This window comes from Garra rufa, chromosome 15 (assembly GCF_049309525.1).
Source record: "Garra rufa chromosome 15, GarRuf1.0, whole genome shotgun sequence".
Lineage (NCBI taxonomy): Eukaryota > Metazoa > Chordata > Actinopteri > Cypriniformes > Cyprinidae > Garra > Garra rufa.
Window position 1 is genome coordinate 10,441,940 of NC_133375.1, and position 11,182 is coordinate 10,453,121.

The following is an 11,182-nucleotide window of genomic DNA, read 5'->3' on the forward strand; positions in this document are numbered from 1 at the left end:
TGATTAACTATTTAATCTACATCTTGAATGTATTTTTATTTTTTGGTAAACTATTCCTTCAAGATAACACTGTCTTTCATATCTGCCTATTTTTCAAAAAGAGGTCAAAATGTTATCTTTTTTGCTTTTGGTGACATGCTGACACGCTGTTTGAGCTGATGACAGTACATTTTACAAAACTGTTTTATTTTAAGAAGGGCAATTTTACGTAAGTTGCTAAATGGGAACTTTCTTTTGGCTTGCCACACAAAGCCAAAATCCAGCAGGATGATTATTATCTATATTATCTACTATAACAAAACTGATGAAAACAATTCCAGACACAAATGTTTCCGGGAGACCCACTTTTCAATTAGCATTTTGTTTCTGAGTGTGTGTCACTGCTTGGCTAAAGCATTAAACATTCACAGACTTCTCCCCAAATTAAAAACAAAGAAATGTGGTAGAGATTTTCAGATGTCTGCTAAAGATTAGAATGTGCCAGTCTTCTTAGTAAAAAGGAAGAGGTTTTAGTTAGTAGGAAAACAGCATGCAGCTGGCTTCTTGTGAATGAGATTTAAAGGCCTGTTCTTAACCTTCTGGGCCTCCTCATTAATACATTTTTGTTCAATAATATTTTGTAATTATTATTTAGAATTTTGAGCATTTTTTATGAATCTATGCAATATTTATACAGTTTTAATGAGCAATTTTTTCCCACTAGAATTATATTTTATATTATATTTTTTAATTTAATTATGTATTTATTATTTTTCAATAAATACAACATTTCACATTAAAATAGAGTAAAAGCATTTAAAATCCATTTTTTTTAAGTGAAAATTGCACCATCTAGTGGCATAAAAAATAAAAACTTGTGTAATGCCATGTAAACTCCTGTATCTCCCTATATACATATATACAGGGGCTTTGGGATTCCTATTTTTTTTTTTTTTTTACTGTTTCTTCATTTAAAAGATTCTAAAAGATTACTTTTGGCAAGGTTTAGATTTTTTTTGATTGGATAAATATCAGGTTTTGCATTTTTCTGCTTATTTCTGTGTGTGTGTGTGTGTGTGTGTGTGTGTGTGTGTGTGTGTGTCTGTGTGTGTGCGTGTGTGTGTCAGTTCTGTACTTTTGTTATTTTAGAGTGTCAGTCCTTGCTTGCTGAACACTTTTTTTCAGCACAGTGGCTGATTTGTAGCTTGTATTACCAAAAGATTATCTGAATTATCACATTTTTTCATATTTCCCATTCATTTCCTATGTCGTGATTTTTGACCGCGAAGGAGCCAAGTGGGACTAATTTTTTTTTGACCCTTTAACATATCCGAATCATGTCACTGATTTTTTTTTTTTTTGTACTCACATAGCTAATGCAACAAAAGTCACCAAGTGTCATCTCATTCTGATGAAGCTACGATTTTTAAAAATTCAAAACATAAAATTTTTCGGTCAAAAATGACCGAAGAGGCCCAGGAGTACTTCACTTTCAGAACAAAAATGTACAGATAATTTACTCAACCCCTTGTCATCCAAGATGTTCATGTCTTTCTTTCTTAAATTGTAAAGAAAAGTTTTTTTTTAAGGAAAATTTTCAGGATTTCTCTTCATGTAATGGACTTCTATGGTGCCCCTGAGTTTGAACTTCCAAAATGCAGCTTCAAAGGACTCTAAATGATCCCAGCCGAGGCAGAATGGTCTTATCTAGCAAAATGATCGGTTATTTTCTAAAAAAACGTACTTTTTAATCTCAAACGCTCGTATTGCCGATCTAGACAAGACAAGCATTTGAGGTAAAAAAGTATATAAATGGAAATTAAAAAAAAATAATAACACAATTTTGCCAGATAAGATTTGATGCTGCATTTTGGAAGTTCAAACTTGGGGGCATCATAGAAGTCCATTATATGGAGAAAAATCCTGAAATGTTTTACTCAAAAAACAATTTCCTTATGGCTGAAGAAAGAAAGACATGAACATCTTGGATGACAAGGGGGTGAGTACATTATCTGCTAATTTTTGTTCTGAAAGTGAACTACTCCTTTAAAGATAATGTTTTGGTGTATTACAATAGCAATTACACAAACAAAATGAATATTCTCAGAACAAATCAAATGCACCAGCTACACATGAAGTCCATTTTCATGAAGTGTTATGCATGTGAAATGAAGGTTGTATTTTTAAACTAAGACAGGTTTAAACTAAATCAATTATTAAAAAGGAGAAACCAGAATTGGTTGGCAGATGGTAAATTTCTTTATTTCTGTATTGAGTCCTGTCACAAAATATAATCTGAACGTTTGATTTAAGAGGTCAAAACCTATCGTTGACAAAACCTGTCTATCCTATCCTATTTTAAAACAACACTCCTCTCCAAAATAATCACATAAGTAATATCATAAAACGTCTCAAGTTACGTATGTAACCCTGATTCCCTGAGAAGGGAACAAGGCACTGCATCCTCTAGGGGTCGCTATGGCAGAATGTCTCTTTCTTGACCCGTGTCTGAAGACTACATACAAAAATCACAAAAGTATTGGCTGGCGACAGCCTATGACATCACTTCCTGTGCGACTCGTTGCCACCAGAGCATCAATACAGGCACAACTGCATTGTATAAAAGCACACTGGGTGAACACATCATTCGCTTCTTCGTCTGAAGCCCAAAAAGTTCTCAGGGAACCAGGGTTACATACGTAACCTGAGATGTTCCTTTCATGCTGCCATGCTGAGGGGAGTGCAAGCCAGACATTAGACACAAACACTAAGTACCAGCTCCACCCAAGGTGAGGAAGCTACCCCAATGATGTCCAGGTGGCTGTCTGTGACGTCGCCATCTATGTGCTTGCGACATTGTAACAACGTAGAAATGTAAGACGCGAAAAGACGTTGTTGGGCGACATTCATCAACTGTGAGGTGACGTTTTTACTACATGTATTTTTTTTTAAGCCAGATTATAAATATTTCCTTTTCTGCATGTTATATCAGACACAGAATAAGTATGTAATACTTTTACACACTGTTTAATATTAAAAATCGTTCATTAATATTTAACTTAACATCTGCTTGTGTGAACTTTGAATAAAAACCTTGAGTAAAAATGCCATACAAATTCATATAATCAAACTTTATTTCATACCAAACATTTCATACATAACAAGGATTTTTATGTGCGTTACCATTTGGGAAAAATGCAATATAAAGTATGTATTATGTATGTAAATATTTTAAGTCATTTAGTTTAAGTATATTAAATTACAAATAAAAAAGCAAAGGCATCTGAGAACATTTATTAAACAAAAGTCAAACAACGAAACAGCTGTCACCGGCAGATGAGGTGGACTCTGGACGGGAGAATATGGCGGACAGGTAAGCATACTCAAAGGAAAGGGGGTAGGGAGAAAACAGTCCAAGAAAGATCAACAAATTCAGAGAGCAGAGGCAAATGCAGAATCCAGTAGGCAGGCACAAGTCTACACCAAACACTAGGAAGGATATCTGAATACTGAAAAAATATAGTTAGCATTACACCAAACCCAACTGCAAACTAACACTCCGTATGTGAACTATTAGCTATTCTGTTCATCCAACAGAAAATATAAATCTCTCATTTGACATGAAAATTTTAGGTTTTGTGTGGATATTTACATATTTATCTGAAAGAAATCAAAAGCAATACTCACATATCCAGGTTTGAAGAATAATAATGGCACAATGGTCTGTTAAAATTTAAAATGCTCTTCGGAACAGTGACGAGTAAATGTTGTACAGTGGTTGTCCAGACAGCCTAAGCACAACTTTCAAAAATGGCCCTGAACTGTGGTGGAATGGCAACATTGTGACAACATAGTAACAACCCGATGACACAACGTAGAACCAACAACCTTTTAGCCATGTTGTTACAATGTTACTAAAAGGTTGGCTATGTTGAGGCAATGTTCTGTGTTTGTTGGGTTAATCCCTTCTGCCAAAGACCTGAGCTGCATACCAAAGAACTTACCTGTAAGGGCAAGGTTAATAGAAGCCTGACCCTAGGGCAAAGCTCAAACTTGGAATCAGCTAGCAAGAGATTCCTTTAAGGAATATAACCAGTTGTCTAGGAGAGTAGTCTAGACCTCGGCTTGTCAACTAGGGGCTTACAGCTCTGCGTGACATTGCTCAAGGAACTGGCTGGGCAGGCCATGCATCGGCACCCTGTTTCAGAAGTATCATCGAGGATACATAAGTCAAGTGCCCGGGGCCTGTCATCTCGAGAAAGCGTCCGAAGCTAAATGCGTAATCCCTACCATACAGGATTTTAGAAAGAACACAAGAAACTAGTTTGCGTCCTTACCACAACATGGATTTTAGAATGTGCCCGGCTAGCATGGACACTTAAATACCGTTCACATCATCGAGAGGCTCTGGGAAGCAGAGAACACAATTCCCAAATTAGAGGGAGGTTGAAGCTCTCAGGGAGACAAAAAACGGTCAGTGAAGACGAAGAAGAGGATGATGTGTTCGACCAGTGCCCTTTTATTTTTACGAAAGAGACGTTCCCCCATAGCGACCTCTAGAGGATGCAGTATCCCGTTCCCTTCTCAGGGAACCAAGGTTACATACATAACCTGAGACATTTTATGATATTATTTATGTAATTATTTTGGACAGGAGTGTTGTTTTAAAATAGTAGGACAGACAGGTTTAGCCAATGATAGGTTTTGGCCTCTTAAGGCAAACGTTCAGATTATATTTTTGTGACGACTGTAGTGACGCACCGGTGGCGCCAAGTCACGACGGAAGTGGGGTCATATGCTGTTTCCAGCCAATACTATTGTCGTTTTTGTAATGTAGGCTTCAGACAAGGGTCACGAAAGAGACGTTTCCCCATGGCGACCCCTAGAGAACGCAGTTCAATGTTCCCTCGAAAGGGAGCTAATATTCTGTACACTATCGTTAAATGTTTGGGGTCATTAAGACTGTCGCTTTTAAAAGAAATTAATAAATGCATTAACTTGTATAAAGGGTGATGGTAAAGACATTTATAATGTTACAAAAGATTTCTATTTTGTATAAATGCTGTTCTTTTGTATGTTCTATTCATCAAAGAATCCTAAAAAATGTATCATGGTTTCCAATATTAAGCAGCAATATTAAATGTTAAGAAATGTTTTCTAAGCAACAAATCACCATATTAGAATGATTTCTGAAAGAATCGTTTGAAACTAAAGACTGGATAGAATTCAGCTTTACAACCAAACCACTGAATTTAATTTCATATTAAACACATTAATTAATAAAAGATCAAACAACAATTTTAAATTGTAACACAATTTACTTTGTTTTCAGCGTTGGCGAGTCTTTCAAAACATTAAAAAAACGTGCTGACCTTAATTCTTCGAAAAGTTACATTTTTTTCTGGGAAATGTTAAAAGCTTGTGAGAAATTGTAAGAGTTGAAACAAGGTTAGCACTTTGGTTTGCACATGGAATATACAATTAAGTAATTCTCAGTTATTATTTCCCCATGGGGAAAATTTGCATTATTTTGCCGCAAACAAATTAATTAAATGCATGTTCAATGGCCCTTGACTGTGTATTTGCACATTGTTGGCTTACATCAATATAGCACACGTCTGCTAGAAGTCTTTTGAAGAATATTTCACCTGGAAAGCATCTGCTGTGTACAAACAAGTGATAATGTTTTTAAAAGGCGTTTTATATTCATTCTAAATCACAAGCATCATAGGCTTTTTTTCTAAATATGTAATATCTGACAGGAAATGTCCTAGACGAGCAAACAATTTAAAAAATAATGCATCTTAAATATGCTTACTATGTAAACATGGACATCAGGGTTACACAAGGACGAAGATTAAAAATCTGTGCCAACCAGTTGGTCATTTATTGCAGTTGCTTCTATCACAGACGTCTGCGGACATCAAAGTGCTGTTTTTGATAACCGCTGGTGTTTTCCACATGGATTTTTCCTGTAGAGCGTTATTGCTCTGCTAGCGCTTTCACGAGGGAAAACAGTGTTTGGCTCTCCATAGCTCTTTATTAGGAAATTCTGTTGTCCAGACTTTTTTTGTTTCTCAAGCTGCCCAGCACAATAAAACAAGCAAATAGGCACAAATGACTACATGGAAACTTGATTTATGTCTTAAATGTAATTTCCTAAACGTCAAATGTGGAAAGAGTTATGCTTACCAGGTAATGGAGGAGATGGTATAAACAGGCTCACAGCTCCCTCTAGAGGTCTTCTGCTTAGTAAACATGGCTAACAAAGTCAACTCTACAGAACATAAACCTTTACACGTGTTGTGGATGTATTTAGTTAATAAGATTTTATAAAAAAGAAAGTGGTCTCTCGCCAACAGATTTTTGGGATTCAGTTTCAGTCCCATGCTAAGATGTAACTAGCATACCTTATACGCTTTTCGCTCTTTAGGGAGCGCAGCCATTTTTACCTTTAATGTGCGAGGCTTCCGGTGTCCCGGGCATTCCCGGGATTCGATAACATTTAAACTTGGAATATATTTTTAACAACGACAAAATGGGATTGGTTTAAAAAGGATTTTACTCAGAACTTGTTATAAAACAAACACCTACTGCTCATGTGTCCCTGATAACAATTTAATGATAAATGTAATATTTAGGCTATCATTGTTCTTTTTTTTCTTTTTTTTTTTTTTTACATTTTTACAGGACTGAAGCTTAAAATTACACAAATGTGTGTCTATGGTCTCTTTAATTTTGTAAAAAGTTAGAATTTTAACTAAACTACAAGGTTATTTAGTCCTATGTCAGATAGTAAAGCAAGAAATGCTTTCATTCTTAATTTTATTCCATGTATTTTTCCAAAAATATTATTAAGACAGGGTTGAAGTCTGTAACACATATTAAGGGATACATTCACTTTTTAAGTTTTGGTTTAGTTTCCCTTTCATATCGTCTCCTTATTTCTGGGTCAACATATCTGCAACACGGTCTTTCTGTTGCAAATACGGGTGCAATTTCTGATTTAGGCTGCTTGTCAAGATTTGTGGACACATTACATCAAAAAATCGAATGAGTTGTCATGATGCTGAAAGCATTACTATTTTAGATTTTTTTTTTTTTATTAAAATGATTATTAAATGAAGTAAATAACTCAACTCTTGTCACATAACAATGAGAAATATACACTATATTGCCAAAAGTATGCGCTCACCTGCCTTGACTCGCATATGAATTTAATTGACATCCCATTCCTAATCCATAGGGTTCAAAATTACATCGTCCACCCTTTGCAGCTCTAACAGCTTCAACTCTTCTGGGAAGGCTGTCCACAAGGATTAGGAGTGTGTTCATGGGAATTTTTGACCATTCTTCCATTTGTGAGATCACACACTGATGTTGGACGAGAAGGCCTGGCTCTCAGTCTCCGCTCTAATTCATCCCAAAGGTGTTCTATTGGGTTGAGGTCAGGACTCTGTGCAGGCCAGTCAAGTTTATCCACAGCAGACTCTGTCATCCATGTCTTTATGGGCCTTGTTTGTGCACTGGTGCACAGTCATGTTGGAAGAGGAAGGGGCCAGCTCCAAACTGTTTCCACAAAGTTGGGAGCATGGAATTGTCCAAAATGTCTAGGTATGCTGAAGCATTCAGAGTTCCTTTCACTGGAACTAAGGGGCCAAGCCCAGCTCCTGAAAAACAACCCCACACCATTGCACTTGGTGATGTATGACTTGGATGCAGCTGCTCGGCCATGGAAACCCATTCCATGAAGCTCTCTGCGCACTGTTCTTGAGCTAATCTGAAGGCCACATGAAGTTTGGAGGTCTGTAGCGATTGACTCTGCAGAAAGTTGGCGACCTCGTCGCACTATTCGCCTCAGCATCCGCTGACCCCGCTCCGTCAGTTTACGTGGCCTACACTTTGTGGCTGTGTCGTTCCCACACGCTTCCACGTTCTTGTAATACAGTTGACTGTGGAATATTTAGGAGCAAGGAAATTTCACGAGTGGACTTGTTGCACAGGTGGCATCCTATCACAGTTCCACGCTGGAATTCACTGAGCTCCTGAGAGCGACCCATTCTTTCACAAATGTTTGTTTTGTAAAAACAGTCTGCATGCCTAGGTGCTTGATTTTATACTCCTCTGGCCATGGAAGTGATTGGAACACCTGATTCCGATTATTTGGATGGGTGAGCGAATACTTTTGGCAATATAGTGTATATATTTGAGGCGGTTGAGGTTTTTCACTCAAAATGGCCACTGCGCCTCATGTAATTATGAGAGTAGACCATATGTGACCCTGGACCACAAAACCAGTCTTAAGTAGCACAGGTATATTTGTAGAAATAGCCAAAAATACATTGTATGGGTCAAAATTATCCATTTTTCTTTTATGCCAAAAATCATTGGGATATTAAGGAAAGATCATGTTCCATGAAGATATTTTGTAGATTTCCTACCGTAAATATATCAAAACTTAATTTCTGTTTAGTAACATGCATTGCTAAGAACTTCATTTGGACAACTTTAAAGGTGATTTGCTCAAGATTTAATTTTTTTTTTACCTTTCCCAGATTTCAGATTGTCAAATAGTTGTATCTCAGCTAAATATTACCCTATCCTAACAAAACATACATCAATGGAAAGCTTATTTATTTAACTTTCAGGTGATAGATAAATCTCAATTTCCAAAAATTTACCCTTATGACTGGTTTTGTGGTCCAGGGTCACATATATGGCAGCATAAAAATACAAAACCATAGATTATATAAAATATCTTGCAGTTTTTAGAAAAATATTCTTCACAAGAAAGGAAGACAAATAAATGCTTAAATTAATGGGAAAAATCACAGACACTATGCACATAATTTTGAGTTGAGTACAAACTCAAAATACTGCCTTTAAAATACTTGGTTTAAGACAGATATAAGACATTATTTTATGCTAAAAAATATTTTAAAAATGTAATAATTATTTTTATTCATTATAATAGGCATACCAAAAAGTGTTGTGAGAAAAGCTTCTAACGATTAATTCTGGTGAAGCACCACTTTAGAAACTCTGGAGGACTGAAATAGGCCTATTACAGAATCCCAGCAATGACCCTAAATCATAAACAGTGGTTTGTAGCGCAGTTTTACTATTTATTGCACTTTTCTTGTTGTTGTTTTCATTACGCATATGAATCGGAAGTCTCGGACTTGCAGTGTAAATAGAAAACTCTGCCTTGAAAAATAAGGTAAGTACTTCACTTGAACAGCTGTTTTTGTACTGATATCCTCGTGAAAACGTCGTGTGCTTACTGTATTGAATGTGAATGTAGCCTACTTCAAATCTTAAATGTATATATTTTAAAAACTGTACTTGCAGATAATATTATAATATGAACACAAAAGAAGATATTTTAAAGAACGTGGGTTGCTGGTATCCATTGTCTTTAATAATACTTTTCCCATGCAGTGCTGCCATTATGCGTAAAAATAGCATCTTTAATGTTCAGCAACAACAACAAAAACTCATACACGTTTGCAATAACTTGAGGGTGAGTAAAAAGTATTCATTCGTTTTCAATTTTCCATAGAGTATTTTCACGACGCGTCATCAATCAGCCGTGTTGGCGGCACTAAATGTAAACAATACAACTGAACCGAACAGAACACGCATATTTAGCTGATCATTGCTGCTGAAAATAGTCAATTATTGTCTTGTTTTGGGCTGTACTATTCGGTCAGACCAGGAAAACACATGGAGTAGGCTACTATAGACTGCCAAAAGTTATAACAAATCAAGGAGTAGAAAAACAGCACAAATTAGCAGAACAACGTATTAAGTACATTAACCGTACAATCAATGCTGTTGTTTATATCCGAGTATCTCCAATATAGTAAGTTTGAATGCTAACAACCCCTTGAATCTAAAGATGATGTGATTCTCTACATCATCAGATTTGGAAACTGAGGCAGACTCGACTTCTCAACATGAGCTGCCAAATTTGTTTTTCAGACTCACTGAGATGTCTCAGACTGACTGACAGATCATAAGGTGCTTCTGAGACCTAGCCGATTAATTTCACATTTGATTTACTGCCACAGATGGGAAGTAGTATTCCTCAAAGGCAGTAGATGGATATACAGAGCCAAAACCCCCATCTTGGCTGCGAATGTTATGTCATGGTGTGTGGGGTTCTGGACACGTTACAGAAGTTAGAACTCCAGTCCACCAGTCCACTGAGAGCTGACGTAAAAGCTGAAAGTTTGAACATTGTGTCCTCTGTCAGTGGATGTTTCTGTAATCTGCATGAGGTTTTTACACCTGAACCTTGTCCTTTGTTGTTTTAGATACTCGCATGACGTATATGCAGCCACTAGATCGGTCTTTCTCAATACTGGTCCTGGGGGTTCAATAATAATAATAAAAAAAATATATCAAGAAAAATATCTCTGTTTTTGTCTGTGAAAATAAAAGTCAACGGTACAAAATGGTTATCAACATTCTTTCAAATATCTTCCTTTATGTTCCAGAGAAGAAATTCATACTGGTTTGGAACAATGTGAGGGTAAATAAATAATGAGGATTTTCATTTGGATTTAATACATAAGAATTATAAAGTCTTTCTGAACACTTTATTCTGATTGGTGAGCAAGTTGCTCGCTCACAGAGACAGTCTGTACTACCTTTCAGCCAGGACACATCCCATTTGACATTATGTACACAATATTGTCTGGGAAAGTTGGAATATAGCCTATGGCTGAGCTGGTTCATCCTGGGATTGGAAGAGAAGGTTTGACTTTAGCTGCTCAGATTTGTCAGATTTGAATTACTTCCTGAGGCGAATTCCCAAGGTTTATTCCCAGTGTACCTCAATATATAGACTCCTGAGATGTAATTACAGTGATTGAGGGCTCAAGACATATTACATTTCACATCTGTTGAGAGAAACATCCAGCCGAGTTTACATGTCAGATTAAGGTTAATATTAAAGTTAACACTGAAGTTGCACCCTTGAAGATGACTAAAGGAGGACAAATTCTATCATCTATACCAGACAATGGGGGCCTACTTTGATTTTTAGTCACATATTATTCCAATAGTTTCATTTGTATGATTTACAGTTATTTTGGTATACATGTTTTTGATTTTGAAAAAAAAAAAACATAGTAAAATGACTTTAAAGTTTACCAAAATAATAAAATCCTACCATACCGTATACTCACCCTCATGT